This window comes from Microcebus murinus, chromosome X (assembly GCF_040939455.1).
Source record: "Microcebus murinus isolate Inina chromosome X, M.murinus_Inina_mat1.0, whole genome shotgun sequence".
NCBI classification, from domain to species: domain Eukaryota; kingdom Metazoa; phylum Chordata; class Mammalia; order Primates; family Cheirogaleidae; genus Microcebus; species Microcebus murinus.
Window position 1 is genome coordinate 91,388,920 of NC_134136.1, and position 16,101 is coordinate 91,405,020.

Genomic DNA, 16,101 nt, shown 5'->3' on the forward strand with positions numbered 1-16,101 from the left:
TTGCTCAGGCTGGTCTCAAACTCCTAAGCTTAAGCGATCCTCCCGCCTCAGTCTCCCAGAGTGCTAGGATTACAGGCATGAGCTACTGCGGCTTGCCTGAAGTTTTACTTTGACTTGAGTCTTTTCTCTTTTAAAACTGTCTTTTACTCTATGGTTAGCACAGCATTTTGGTATATTCTTATGAAGGTTCCCCCAATATTATCACCATCAGCCTAACTTATCAATTTATAAATTTCTTCTCTTTTTGTTTCCTTTTATTAATTCCCATTCTCTTTATTTGGGGTTATTTCTGTTAACCCAACTAATAAAAAGGAAGAAATTGCTAGTTAAAGGCCTAAACAGTGTTTCTCTCAAGATTATCATTTAATAAACTCATGGGATACTGGTTAAAATGAGAGATCAGTCTAATATATATAATATATATTATAAGCTTATAATTTATCATTTGCTCTCTATTCTAAATTTACCATGATAAAAAGCTCCTTTATCTTCTTAAGATGGCTAATGAGAAAGTAGAATAATCAAACCTATGATACCTGTTTCCAATCAAATTTCAATTAATGCCATTGTTACTATAACTGATTGACTTTACCTTCTCTCATCTTCTTTATCTGACTTGCTTAATCAAAATTTCATTTTCTTTGTCTGCTTAAGGCTGGTGGGAAAAGATCTATCTATCTTGCCTCAATTTTTAATATAAATTTTGTACTTAGATTTTATGCTCTAAATATCCCCTTGTTATGTGAATACTTAACTGTTAGTATTGAATAACAAGACGGAAAATTTTTTATGAGACGAGTCTGTATGTTTGCAGTACCTTCCCCTTGGGACCAGTGGGTTGATGCCTACAAATGCTATTTGGGGAGGAAGCCACCTCTCCCTTCCTTATGTCACCATTAGGGTCCTGTCAGCCCTCACTTTCCACAACATCCTCCCATTTATTACAGTGGGGCTGTTTGAAAGCACCTTTAATTAAAATGCATGGACGCTGCCAGGATCACTGTGCATTTCACTCACCATCTTGCACTAGTACCTAATATTTGGCCCTTGCACGTGACAAGTGCTCAAAGTTTGTTTATAATAATAATGTTAAATTACATATTTTTGATGAAAAATTGGAGTTTGCGTAGCTTTGGATATATTGCGTGGTTCTAAAAGGTCTAGCTGGAAAATAATAATAACTGATTCTGGGATTTTAAAAAGTCTTAATAAGAATTAGGATCTTCTTAATCTTAACCACTTTTTATTTTAAATAAGATTTGAGCAACAGAAACATTTATTAAATTTATTAAGGGCTAGATGGCATAATCTAAGTAAAAGGCATGGGTGTGCTATGTAAGAGCGGTCGCAATAACTTCAGGGGTTAGTAGCATCTGGGCACAGAACTGGTCATCTTGGCCTCATCCTGGTGAGCTGGGGACTAGCCCTTCTTGCAAAATCTCACTTAATGTTACTCTACCTGTAGTATTGGGCTAATGACAGTAGCTACCTCATAAGATTTTGTGAGTATCAAATGAGGTCTGTATGCTATGTGATAATTCCTGGTATATCATAGGCATTCAATGAAAGCTAATTATAATAATATTACTAATAAATTATACAACATGTTCACAGTTTGAGGAAAAAACGGAGCAAGTGTTGGTGAGGAATAGAATTCAAAGACAGACCAGTGAAAGTGAAATTTCCAACCTGCATGAAAACTATTGAGGCAGGGCAGTCTGGGCTGAAGGTACAGACATGTGTAAGGAAACCAGCCCAGGGCAGGGTGACCCCAAGAACAGACTCCAGTTAGTCCATTGCAGGTAACGTCCTCCTGCCAGAACCCAAGGGCTGGCAGCCTTCTCTTCTGTGGTAATACTCTTGGGACCGAGGTATAGGCTAGTCTTAGGCTGTGTCCTGTTTCCTTCTTTCCTAGTGCTTCAATTTTGGCTTCTCCTGTAAGGGCAAGAAGCTATTCACAATGCAAGAAATACTCTGCTGCGAGTGAGGGGAAAGTCTAGGGATAAAGACGACACGCAGTAAATACAGATGGGCTTCTCCTTAGATAAACTATCCTGATGACGGTGACTTGTTCATTGTGTCCTTAAGCTTCTACTACTTGAGGTTTCACTCCAAGGCCTGCACTATTAAGTGTCTAACACGGTGTCTTGTACTTACTAGGGATATTACACAGGTTAGCTGAATTGGATCTGAAATATCCTTCAAGTGTCTACTATATGGTCAGCACCATTGTAGCCAGGGGCACAAGTGTCCTTGACAAGTACAATGTATGAAACTCACAAATAGATAAGCACAGTACAATGCTTTATTTTTAAAAATCTGTAAAGTTTCCAAAGAACACAAAAAAATGCAACGACTATTATCTGGAGCATTGGTGAGAGTTTCTAGAGGAAGTGATGTTCAAACTGGGTCTTCCATGAAAGATCAGGTGGGAGAAGGAGGAGAAAGACAACCCCAAGAAGATCCTATATTGAGACACAGGGCAGAGGTGTGTGTGTGTGTGTGTGTGTGTGTGTGTGTGTGTGTGTGTGTGTGTGTGTGTATGTTTTAAGGCTAATCAAGTGAAGCAGTGGGAGTGGAGAGGCCTGTATATTGTTTGTGGGTGGCCACAGGGTGGGACTGGAGCGAAGGGATTGAGAGGAGCTGGAGCAGCAGGTAGAGACCAGACGATAAGAGCTCTCACAGGCTCTGCTGAGGAGTTCTGACTTCATCTGGAGACCGAGACAGGCCAGATGAGATTTCTAAGTAAAGACACTCAGGTTCGCTTGTAGGACCCCGACAGTGCACGGGTGTGGGGGACACGCCACGATGCCAGCCGTGACCACTTGTGGGGAGTCAGGGAGGAGACTGGCTCCTCAGTCATGGCAGTGGCAGGTGACAAGGGAGGACAAACTTGAGAAACCTTCAGGAGGCAGAACCCACAGGCTTCCCCGCCACTGCTCACGGAGAGGAAGAGAGAGCAACTGGGGGCCATCGAGGCTTCCAGCCCGAAAACCAACCGAGCGGCGGAGACACTCCTGCTCTGCTGGTGGGGTGCAGACGCAGGGGAGGAGAGAAAGGACTGCGCCCAGGTCAGCTGGAGACACGTCCAAGCCGAGGGACCCGCGGGCCAGCGCGGTGGAGGGAGGCAGCTGAGTGCTCCTGCCTCCGCGGCGGCCTTCGGACGCTCCTCTGCTCCCAGTCAAGCTTGCCCCGCGGTCCCTGGATCTGATCTACTGCGGCCGCCACCTCCCTCTCACCCTCTCCCAAGAAAGCTGTGCTTCTCCGCGCTTTCTCCGTCACCTCGCTCCTGAGGTTTCTTTCTCTCCCACTGTCTGGCGTCCGTCCGTCCGTCCATCCGGGAGCCATTCCTGAGGGTTCTTTTTCTCCCACTGTCCGGCGTCCGTCCGTCCGTGCGTCCGTCGGTCGGGGAGCTGCCTTCCGGCGCCCGCGCCGCGTCAGCCCTGGCATCCTGGCCCCGCGCTTGCAGGGGTTGGAAACTGCGCGGGGCAGGCGAGCTTGGTGAGCCCCAAGAAATCCGCCGGCCTCCAGTCCAGGGGGCACCTCACACGTGGAAACCACCGAGGGCCGCAAAGGGCGGCATGAAGTGCACGTCGCCTGTCGCCTGACTTTGTTTCCCGGCCTCTCCTCCCGCTGTCATTCACTCGTTTTAGGGATTCCCTGTCCCCGTCGCGCCTCCAGAGCCTTCCCGGCCCGGCCTGTCGAAGCCCGCACGGGCCGCAGTACAGCAGCCCTACATGGGGAAGGACGGACACGGGACTCACTGTCACGGATGCCCCTCCTGCCTCCCATCGCCCTTCTCCTTGTCGTTTACACTGAAGCCATTTCCACGTAGAAATTGTCGTTAGGCACCACCAGGGCCGATCCATGGCAGAGAATCCAAACTCTCTGTTGTCTCAGATCTGAACCCAACTTGGCTTCCCAGATGCAGCGACACGGACGCTGAGCCGTTCCTGCAGCCAGTCCCTGCAGTCACCTCGTCCTTCCTCTGTCCTTTGTGTTTGTTTTCATGCCATTTCCTGAACTTGAATCCTGTGAGCTTTCATGGTTTACCTTTAAACGTCTTAGCCATTGTTCCAGGTCTGTCTTGATTATCACTTCCCTTGAGAATCCTTTCCTTTCTTTTGCTTTTGTTGGAGAGTTTTAGGATTGACTTGTTCAATCCACTTATTTTTCATTCTCTCCTCCTGTGTTCCCATAGGATTTTGTTCACATTCATGCACACTTTTATTGCCAACAAAATTCCTGAATCACAGAGACTATATTTGGTTCATTTTGCATTTCCCATGGCCCAAGAATTTAATTGTTGAATAAAACTGAATTGACTAATCATAATCACAAACTGGAGTTCTAAGAAGCCCAAAAATGTTGGGAATGAAATGTCTTGTGGTATATTACATTTTCCCCCTCATTCCTAGCCAGGAAAAAAAAAAACTAAAAGAATAACAACAACAACAACAAAAACCCCAACTTCCAGGATCTATCATAAACAAAGAATCCTAGTTGTTGGAGTATTTCTGTCTCCATCCTGATATTTTGTACCCTATTTTAAGATGAGAAAATCTTATGAAACTAGCGTATTCAAAAGGTTCATCTGGCCGGGCGCGGTGGCTCACGCCTGTAATCCTAGCTCTTGGGAGGCCGAGGCGGGCGGATTGCTCAAGGTCAGGAGTTCAAAACCAGCCTGAGCAAGAGCAAGACACCGTCTCTACTATAAATAGAAAGAAATTAATTGGCCAACTGATATATATATAAAAAATTAGCCGGGCATGGTGGCACATGCCTGTAGTCCCAGCTACTCGGGAGGCTGAGGCAGAAGGATCGCTCGAGCCCAGGAGTTTGAGGTTGCTGTGAGCTAGGCTGACGCCATGGCACTCATTCTAGCCTGGACAACAAAGCGAGACTCTGTCTCAAAAAAAAAAAAAAAAAAGGTTCATCAAATTTTGTAGGTTAATTAACAGCCATAACTGTTACGAACTTTGACTTATTTTTCACAGGCTAACATTTTTTTTTACTTCAGGGAATGTTAATTACTACTGTTCGAAAATGAAAATTAACTCAGACAATCTGAGTGAATGTAATTTTGCCAACGTTATATTTCTAAAGTGGGAACTTATTCTTTTAAATTATTTTTAATTTCAAAAAATTTAGGGGGTACAGTGTTTTTTGTTACATGCACGAACTATATCATGCTGAATCAGGACATCATCAGAATAGCGTACATTGTGCCCAATAGGTAGATTTTTATCCCTCACCCACCTCCCAGTTTTCCCACCTCCAACTCTCCCTTCTTAGTTTTCAATGTTCACTACCCTCTTTTTTTTTAATTTTAATTTTAATTTTTCTTTTTTTTTTTACTAAAAGCTCATCATTTGTCCACATCACTACCCTCTTTATGACCATATGTATCCCTCATTTAGCTCCCACTTATAAGTGAGAATACGTGGTATTTGTTTTTCCATTCCTGAGATACTTCACTTAGGATAATGGTCTCTAGTTCCATCCAAGTTGCTGCAAAAGACATTATTTCATTCCTTTTTATGACTAAGTAGTACTCCATGGTATATATATATGTATCACATTTTCTTTATCCACTCATCAGTTGATGAGCACTTAGGTTGGTTCTGTATCTTTGCAGTTGTGAATTGTACTGCAATAAATATTCAGGTGCAGGGTTTTTTTTTGTTTGTTGTTTTTTTTTCATAAAATGACTTCCTTTCCTTTGGGTAGATACCCAGTAGTGAGATTGCTGAATCTAATGGTAGATCTACTTCTAGTCCTTTGAGGAATCTCCATACGGCTTTCCATAGCAGTTGCACCAGTTTATATTCCTACCAACAGTGTATAAGTATTCCCTTTTCACCACATCCATACCAGATCTATTGTTTTTTGACTTTTTAATAATGGCTATTCTGACAAGGGTAATATGGCATCTCATTGTGGTTTTAATTTGCATTTCCCTGATGATTAGTGGTGATGTATATTTTTTCATATATTTCTTGTTTAGCTTCTTTTCAGAAAAAATATGTTTGTGTCTTTTGTCCACTTTTTGATGGGGTTGATTTTTTTCTTGCTGATTCATAAGAGTTCTTTGTAGATTCTGAATATTAGCCCTTTGTTGGATGTATAGTTTGCAAATATTTTCTCCCATTCCATAGGATGTCTGTTTACTCTGTTGATTACTTCCTTTGCTGTGCAGAAACTTTTTAGTTTAATCAAGTCTTATTTATTTATTTTTGTTGGTGGTATATTTATTTTGGGGGTCTTACTCATAAATTCTTTGCCTAGGCCAATGTTTAGAAGAGATTTTCCTATGTTTTCCTTTAGAATTTTTATGGTTTCAGGTCTTACATTTAAATATTTAATCCATCTTGAGTTAATTTTTGTATATGGTGAAAGACAGAGATCCAGTTTCATTCTTCTGCATGTGGCTATCCAGTTTTTCCAGCACTATTTATTGAACAGGGTTTCCTTTCCCCATTGTACATTTTTGTCTGCTTTGTCGAAAATCAGCTGGTCATAGCTACATGGTTTTATTTCTGGGTTCTCTATTCTGTTCCATTGGTCAATATGTCTGTATTTATACCAATACAATGCTGTTTTGGTTACTATAGCCTTGTAATATAATTTGAAGTCAGGTAATGTGATGCCTCTGGATCTACTCTTTTTGCTTAAGATTGCTTTGGCTATTCAGAGTTTTTTTTGGTTCCATATGAAATTTAGGATTATTTTTTCTAGATCTGTGAAAAATGACATTGGTATTTTGATGGGAATTGCATAGAATCAGTAAATCACTTTGGGCAGTATGGATATTTTACCAGTGTTGATTCTTTCAATCCATGAGCATGGGATGTTTTTCCATTCATTTGTGTCATCTATGATTTCTTTCATCAGTGTTTTGTAGTTATTTTTGTAGTGATTTTTTACCTCCTTGGTTAAATATATTCCTAGGTATTTTATTTTCTTTGCAGCTATTATAAATGATATTGAGTTCTTGATTTGACCATTATTAGTATATAGAAATGCTACTGATTTGTGTACATTGATTTTGTAATCTGAGACTTTACTGAATTTATTTATCAATTCTAGGAATCTTTTGGTGGAGTCTTTAGGGTTTCCTAGAAACAAAATTATATTGTCAGCACACAGGGATAGTTTGATCTTTTCTTTCTTCATTTGGATGCCCTTTTTTTCCTTCTCTTGCCTGATTGCTCTGGGTAGGACTTCCAGCACTATGTTGAAGAGAAGTGGTGACAGCCAGCATCCTTGTTTTGTTCCAGTTCTTAGGGGGAGTGCTTTCAACTTTTCCCCATTCAGTATGATGTTGGCTGTGGGTTTGTCATATATGGCTTTTATAATATTATTTTAAGGTATATTCTTTCTATGCCTAGTTTGTTGAGGGTTTTTATCATGAAAGGGTGCTAGATTTCATTGAATGCTTTTTCTGCATCTATTGAGATGATCATATGGTTTTGTTTTTATTAATAATTCTGTTTATGTGGCATATCACATTTATTGATTTGCATATGTTGAACCATCCTTGCATCCCTGGGAGGCGGTGGTGATTGTCAGCTGCCCGGCTTGAACACAGCCCTATTCACGTCCACCAGTGTCAGGGATTATTGGCCTGCAGTGGCTGGAGAGTTCACCCAGCCCAGGTCCCCCAGTGGCAGTGGGAGTACATGGCTCCTGCCCACAGATTCGTGAGAATGCCTGGTCTCCCCACTCCCTCCCTGGTCCAGCAGGAGTGATGGGGAAGCAGTAGCAATTGATCTGATCCCTGGGTAGACGCTGTGCTCTAGGACTGGGATCTCAAAATGGCACCAGCCAATCGCAGCACCCAGGGTTCACAAGCCAGTGGGTCCCTGCTGTGCCTTCTCTCTGGAGCAATGCCACTACACAGTCTCCAGTCAGCTCCTTATGTCAGTCCTGCAGCCTGCTGCAGTGGAGGGTCCCTTCTGCAGCTCAGATAGCAATGACCATAAGGGAAGTGTGAAGCCCCAGGATTCTCTCCTCTGTCCCTTCCCCTGTGCCTGCAATCCCACAAATCATATCGCCCCACTTCCCTCTCCTTCACTTTGGGTCCCTCTCTGTTGATTTCCAATGCTCTCTCTTAGATGATCAATCTGAAGGTGAATATCCACTCCCCACTTTCAATCCACTCTGTGACAGTGGAAGTGCAGACTGCTTCCAGTCCACCATCTTGGCCCCCCTCTCTAAAATGGGAATTTAGAGGATAGTTTCTTAAACAGAATGCATGAGGTTGTGTGTCTCATTTTGTGAATGACCACCAGTAAGTAAGTCATAATGAGTTTTATTATGTGAAAGCAAGACTGTACTGAGTCTTTTGATATTTCCTCCTAGATGTTCAATTATTTACACTGCTTCTTGGATGTTATACTGAAAGTTTTCCATGGTCGTGGCATATGATGCTTGTTTTTCTAGGCTAAAATTCATGCAGCTGTGCATGGAGGTAGAATTTTTAGTTTTTAATCACCTATTTGGCTGCCTGTTGGAGTTTACTCAAAAGTGTTTAGCCCTACCCATACATACTTCCTTTGGCAACATTTATAAAGAGGTGGAGGGGGCATTAGGCCATGTGCCACTTAGGTTAGGTGTTCTTATTTTCTTAACAGAACCTTAAACTACATACTACATTCCTCTTGGTTGATATATAAAGTGTATAAATGAATCAACATCTCAGAGTTTCTGCCCTTAGGTTTTGACCAGTTGACAGTGACCTTGAAGTCTCTACCATGTGATAGTTATCAGCAGCCCTATAATTAGAAATGTTGTTTTTTTTTGTTTGTTTGTTGTTTTTTTTTTGAGACAGAGTCTCACTCTGTTGCCCAGGCTAGAGTGAGTGCCGTGGCGTCAGCCCAGCTCACAGCAACCTCAAACTCCTGGGCTCAAGCGATCCTCCTGCCTCAGCCTCCTGAGTAGCTGGGACTACAGGCATGCGCCACCATGCCCGGCTCATTTTTTCTATAGGTATTACTTGGCCAATTAATTTCTTCCTATTTATAGTAGAGACGGGGTCTCGGTCTTGCTCAGGCTGGTTTCGAACTCCTGAGCTTGAGCAATCCGCCCGCCTCGGCCTCCCAAGAGCTAGGATTACAGGCGTGAGCCACCGCGCCCGGCCAGAAATGTTGTTTTTGTGGGAATATAAAAGACCTGCATACCAGGTCTCTATTCCTACAAATCAGAGATGCCATAAAGATTGTTGTTTGCAGCCATTCACCCATCCTTTACCCATGACAGACACTGTTAATCAGTCACATTAACTTTTTCCTTCTGAGCCTAGAGTCAGCCACAGGACTTCACTAGTTGATTCAGGCAGCTATTATGAATGGATCAGAGTTGACATGCAAGTTGAAACCTACTTGCCATCCTAGGGAACAATAATCTAAAGGCTACCCTGGATTAAGCCAGACCATTCCAGATCTGTGTACTCTATTCAGTTGAACAGGAAAGTTTGGATAGTTGATAGAATTGATTTAATGCACGGTGCTTTGTGATTATACCAATAGTTTACATTCAAGGGCATAAGAAATGTGTGGCCTAGGTGGAGGAGAAGTGTGACCCTGGAGGTATGAAGGAGAAGAGTGGCCATGAAGTTGCGTAGGGACAACCAGGGGCATTGCTCCAGATTGTGAATCCTGGGGAGGAAGGGGTGACTGAGTTCAGATACTATAGCTGAGGTGAGAGGGGCTACTTGTTGGTCTATCCCACAATACCTTTTATGTTAGTAAAGGGTTCTCCAGAGAAACAGAACCAACAGGATGTATATTTAGAGGAAGATTTACTTTAAGAAGTTGGCTCCCAGAATTGTGGAGGCTTGGTAAGTCCAAAATTGGAAAGGTAGGCCAGCAGGCTAGAGCCCCAGGAAAGAATTACAGTTCAAATACAAAGGCAGTTAGTTGGCAGAATTCATTCTTCCTCAGTGGAGGTCAGTCTTTGTTCTATTAAGGCCTTCAACTGATTGGATAAGGCCCGCCCATATCATGGGGGAGGTAATCAGTTTTAGTCCATTGATTTAAATGTTGATCTGATTTTTTTAAAATTTTCATAGAAACATAAAAAATGATATTTGACCAAATATCTGGGCACTGTGGCTCAGCCAGGTTGACACATAAAATTAACCATCACATTTTTTTTTTTTTTTTTTTTGAGACAGAGTCTCGCTTTGTTGCCCAGGCTAGAGTGAGTGCTGTGGCGTCAGCCTAGCTCACAGCAACCTCAAACTCCTGGGCTCAAGTGATCCTTCTGCCTTAGCCTCCTTAGTAGCTGGGACTACAGGCATGCGCCATCATGCCCGGCTAATTTTTTCTATATATATTAGTTGATCAATTAATTTATTTCTATTTATAGTAGAGACGGGGTCTCACTCTTGCTTAGGCTGGTTTCGAACTCCTGACCTCGAGCAATCTGCCCGCCTCGGCCTCCCAGAGTGCTAGGATTACAGGCGTGAGCCACCTCGCCTGGCCTAACCACCACATTTGATTCTCCCAAAATTCTTTGTCTCTACCACAGTTCTTTGTTCTTGCCCACAGTCTACTATTCTCCTGAATTCTTTGTCTCTCCCATAATTCTCCCCTCTTTCCCACAATTTTCCATTATCTTCCACAATTCTCTCTCCTATCATTCTCTTTTCTATCTTTTCATTCTTTTACTCTCATAATTCTTCATTTACCCGCAAAATTTCCTGTTCTCTCCCACACTTCTTTGTTCTTTTTTACAGTTATTTGTTCTCTCCTACAATTCCCCATTCTCTCTTCAATTTTCCTTCCTCTCAAACAATTGTCTATTCTCTCAACAATTGTTTATTATAGCAAGTGACTAAAATTTTTGTAATTATGCCTTTTTATGAGGGGGGGGAGAGAGAAGGTCTTGCTCTGTCACTTGGGCTAGAGTGCCATGGCGTCAGCCTAGCTCACAGCAACCTCAGATTCTAGGGCTCAAGTGATCCTCCTGACTCGGCCTCCTGAGTAGCTGAGACTAGAGGTGAGCACCACCACTCCTAGCTAATTTTTTCTATTTTTGGTAGAGACAGGGTCTCTTTCTCAGGCTGGTCTCGAACTCCTGAGCTCAAGCAATCCTCCCACCTCAGCCTCCCAGGGTGCTAGGATTACAGGCATCAGCCATTGCCTCCCACCTGTAATTATGCTTTTAAATATGTAATTCTCTTATCTGCCTGTGAGTTTTCTGAAGATGGAAAATATATCTTATTAAGCTTTCTAGTAGTCTCTATATCAGTGCTACTCAAAATGTGTCATACCAGAGGGGCCCAATTCACACGCTCATCAGTCTAGGATTAGAAGAAGACCCTTACTCAGAAAGGGAAGCAATTCATTGCTTCCTTCATCAAGGAAGCCTTGCTATGAAAAAAAAGTCATCCTAAATAACCACTGTGCTTAGTGAAATATCAGATTTGCATTCTAGTTCAAGCTTCTTATCTCAGCTTGGACCAATAACTAGCAGTTCACAGACTGGCACTTTAGTGGCACTGCCTTCTATATTTATAGTCTAGTTCCTGGTATGTATATAAATGAACAGTCACTGAAGTAGTCCATAAGCAAGCACTGAAGAGATAACAGAATTAATCTTGAACAACATCATTCATTCAACAACGTTTACAGAGCATCTACTGATTTGCCAGGTACTGTGTTCAGTGCTGGGAATACAGAGTTGGACAAATTGGTCAGTCCCTGCTCTTAGAGAATTTACATTCTAGTAACCAACCAACCAACAATCCAATACACTAATAATTTCGAATAGTGAGAAACAACATGAAGAAAATGAAACAGGTGATAGAGATGGAGAGGCGAAGCTATTACTCAAAGAGTCTTTTATGAAACATTAGGTTTTCATCTCCTGGGAGCTTGCTTGAAATTCAGAATCTCAGGCCACACCCCAGAACGGCTGAATCAGAGTGTGCATTGTAACATGGTCCTCAGGTGATCCTTATGCACAGATACAGCTTCACATATGGTTGTCAGGAAAGATGTCTCTAAGTAGGTGACATTTTAGCTGAGAACTAAATGATGAGAAAACCAACCGTGTAACATGTGGGAAAAGAGTGGTCCAAAAAATGTTCTGAGACAGGAATGAACAGGGGAAAACCAGTGTGGGTGGAACAGAGTGAGAAAGGGACCTTGAATACTCTACTGTTAGACATTTATCAAAAACCCTATAATGATCAAACAGCACCTCATGCTAAAAAATAGAAGAAATAAAGAATTAATAAAAAACAAAGAAAAGAAAAAAAAACCTATAATGAGAATTGATGATTTAGAGTGACTGCACAAAAGTCCTGCATGTAAGACATCTATTTCTACAAAACAGAGGCACCAGATAAGTTTTTGTACTCAGCCACTTATCCATCCTGCACTCACAACATTAATTGATCACAGAACTTTTTCCTTCTGAGCCTGGACAAAGCCCCAAAACTTCTCAACATAGTTATTCAGGCAACTACTACGAATAGTTCAGAGTTGATATGTGAGTTGAAACCTCTTTGCCATCCCAGGTAAAGATTATCTAAATGCTACCCTGAATCAAGCCAGACCATTGAGGGCCGGTGTACTCCAATGAATGAAAAAGTTTTGATGGTGCACAGAATTAATTTAATGTGCTTTGTGACTGTGCTCATTGTTTCCATTGAGGGGATCTGGAAGTAACTCTTCATGACACTTGGTTCGTACTCAGCTCACTGCATCATCTTTATGAGAAAACAGGATTTCTCTCAGGACTAAAATTCGAGAAAAACTGTGCTTCTATAAAAACAAAACAAAGAAAACCAGTTTTTGTCATGTGAACACTGGAAACCTAAAAATGATTGCTATTTTCTCTTTCCTTTGGCTATTCAGAAGCTTAGTTTCAAATGTCTGGCCTGCCTCTGACAACTGTTCTGGATTCAATGGACTGCAACCTTGAATGTTAATCTTATCATTAGCCACAGTATTCTCTGTCCATTAAGCTCTCCTTTCCTTTGTTCATTTCACTCTTTCTCTTATCTAGTAATGTCTATATTTTAGTAAGCTGCCTCGAATCATCTGGGGCAAAAGGTGAGGTAGAACTACCTGCATAAAAATTAACTCAGTAATTTCTACAGGCTGAATTTGGACCATTTTCTTTGAGTTAATTTTTCAGGCAAAAAAAAATGACTGACAGCTGAAACATTTTATAAATGAGGCAGAGTTCTCAGGGTCGTGGGAGCTTAATAAAATTGTTCTGTTGAAACTTGTTCTTTTCTCTGTGTTCCTTCTAGCACAACATTTTGAATGTTCTCACTGTCTTGGAGCCAGAAATGGAATGGAGGGTGGGAAGAGAAGAAAAAAGAACTAATATGTAATCATAAAATCTTTATCATTGGCATACAAAGAAATAATATAAGTAGCAAATTTTACTGCTGCAAAGGGAGGAAATGATATCTTCCTATACATGAGGAAAAGGTAGATATTCGGTGAAGATTTATTGAGAATGTATTGTGTAAAGAAGTGTACTAAATTATAGAAGTGGCTTCCTATATTTGCTACCCTAATATTCCTACTAGTGGGATCAAAAGACCTTTGAATATCAAGTCCTTTCTCACCCTTACCGTATCTTCCCTAACTTCCTCATCATTTCTTGTCACATCCAAACCTAGGTTTGGGCAACTTCAGACTGTAAATTCCTTGAGGTTCGTTTTCTTTGTCAGAAGAGCATATACTCAATAAATGTGACTCGAATGAATGGGCCAGAGATTTGTGTACAGGGAAAGAAAACTGGTTATAACCTCTTCGCATGTTTCATGTGGAGCCAGAGTTGTAAATGGAAGGAGCAAGGGCAGCAGAGCAATGTCAGAGCACAAGACTCCACAGGGAGTTTCAGGCTAAGTGGAGGTGATGTCGCGACAGGCCCTAGACAGCAAGAGGGCATTGGGTGGCCAGGAAATGTCATCCAGAGGAGACATCAGGAAGTGGAGGGATTCTGTTTACTCCACTCGTCTGCCTAGCATTTCAGGTCGGCTAAGGGCCTAGAAGGAGCACATGCACGGTTCTGGTTTAGAGGATATGAAAACTGGCTGGAAGGAACACGGGTCCGCAGCTCGAGTTCAGAGAACACAAAAACTATCTCTAAGAAACTGGGGTAAATTGGACATGAAAACCGGCAGGAAAAGGACATGTCCAGTGTTCGTTTCCGTACTGAATCTAACTGTTCTCAGCACATCACGTCGTGGTGTTTGGAAATGGGAGAATCCTGAGGAAAGTAATTTTTAGATGAGGCTCTTAAGCCTGCAGTCTGATTTCACTCCACAAATGCCACCAGCTGCGGGCGCGGCGACAAAGAGGGGGTTGGACCAGGGAAGGGGTGGCGGCGGGACCACAGCGGAGCTCTGAGGTGTGGCCCAGGGGGGAGGAGGGGAGCTGAGGCGGAGCGCAAAGGCGTGGCTAGGACGGAGAAAGGGGCGAGGCCTGGATGGAAGGGGCGTGGCTGTGGCGAAAGGGGTGTGGCCAGAGTGGAGGGCAGAGGCTGGCGCGGGGCTGTGGGGCGTGACCAGGGCGGTACGTACGGACGCAGCTGGGGCGCGGATGTCAGGTGGGGGCGTGGCCTGAAACGAGGGCGTGGTCTGGGCTGTGGTGCGGGGCGTGAAGGGGCGGGGCTACGATGGCCGGGCGCGTGGGCAGCGGGTCCCGGGACGCGAGCTAGCGGCTGCTCTCTGATCTGGGGAAACTCTCAGGTAAGGACCAGCGGCCGAATGGGGTGGGGGCGACAGCAGGCGTGGGCCGACCTAGAGAGTCCGGGTCTTCCCAAGACTCGCCGCTCCGGGTCCTGGAGCCCGGACAGCTAGCTGTTAGTCCTGCGAGTACTGCCTGGGTCCCCGCGGGGCGCCCAGGAGGACTGGGTGGGGCCCCAATTGGCTTCCCCTCTCACCCCTGTTCCTCCACTATGGGAGTCATTAGACGGATGCATCTCCTTTAGGGTTCTTTGCACTTGAGGGGAGAACAGCTGTTTCGGACAGTTTCAGACGGGAGGGCAGTTCCTTGGCAGGCTTGGTTGAATCTAAATAACTCAAGAAAATCCAGCCTGCTGTGAAATAGCTGGAGACGGGGATAAGGGCCACAAACCTAAGGTTGTAGTTCCAGAAACCGAGGCGCAGTAAACTGGAACTCCCTCGGATCTACATTATATTCTCCCCACCCCACCCCCAACTATGCCGGGGGCTGTGGACAGACTCACAGCCACTCGCAGGGCTGGGGATCCGCATCATAGCTGTGCCTTGTGGACAAATGTGAGCCTTCACTTCGCAATTCCTTCTCCTGGCATTCTTGTTTAGTGCTCTGTCCTAAAGCTGGAGGGGAGGAGCCTCCAATGTGGATGGCTGTGATTCTTCGTGGCATTTATTGTTAAATGCTTCTAGCCCTGAGACTGGTGGCAACTCGTTAATGTTAATGTCAGTGCCCTCCCCTCCCGTGTATTTTCACTGGGAAAGTTTGAGAAATAGGGGGAGTTAATGTTACACCTTCCCTTAGCTAGAACTTGTTCTCTCAGCCACTGAAAACTACATTGCTTTCTGCTTCCCTCTTCCTTTACTGGTAATCTGGCCCATCTCCACTCAGCTGTTTAAAAGCCTTGCTGGAGGCCAGGTGCGGGTGGCTCACACCTAGCACTCCGGGAGGCCGAGGCGGGAGGATCGCTCTAGGTCAAGAGTTCAAGACCAACCTAACCAAGAATGTAGGACACGCCCCCCACCCCGTCTCTACTAAAAGTAGAAAGAAATTAGCTTGACAACTAAAAATATATAGAAAAAATTAGCCGCGCATGGTGGTGCATGCCTGTAGTCCCAGCTACTCTGGGAGGCTAAGGCAGAAGGAGTGCCCAGGAGTTTGAGGTTGTTGTGAGCTAGACTGACACCACAGCACTCTAGCCCGGGCAACCGAAAGAGCTCTGTCTCCAAAAAAAAAAAAATCCTTGCTGGAATATGGAGAGGAGAAGCCCCATTTTCTCTGGCTAGAGAAGCTGCCTACCCTACCGCTGAGCTGTCCCTGCACATCTCTTAAAGTGACCACTATTCTCAGATATGTTGGAAATGGAAAATCTTTCAGCTTTCCAGGACTT

General features: G+C 43.6%; 1 protein-coding gene across 1 annotated transcript in view; it reads left to right on the forward strand.

Annotated features, from left to right (window-relative positions):
- Positions 1 to 14,616: 14,616 nt before the first annotated feature.
- CA5B (carbonic anhydrase 5B) overlaps positions 14,617 to 16,101 on the forward strand; it is a 41,290-nt gene continuing 39,805 nt past the window's right edge. The window contains exon 1 of the mRNA XM_012784756.3: positions 14,617 to 14,722. The gene's annotated coding sequence lies outside the window, so the exon portion shown is untranslated. The remainder of the gene's footprint in view (positions 14,723 to 16,101) is intronic.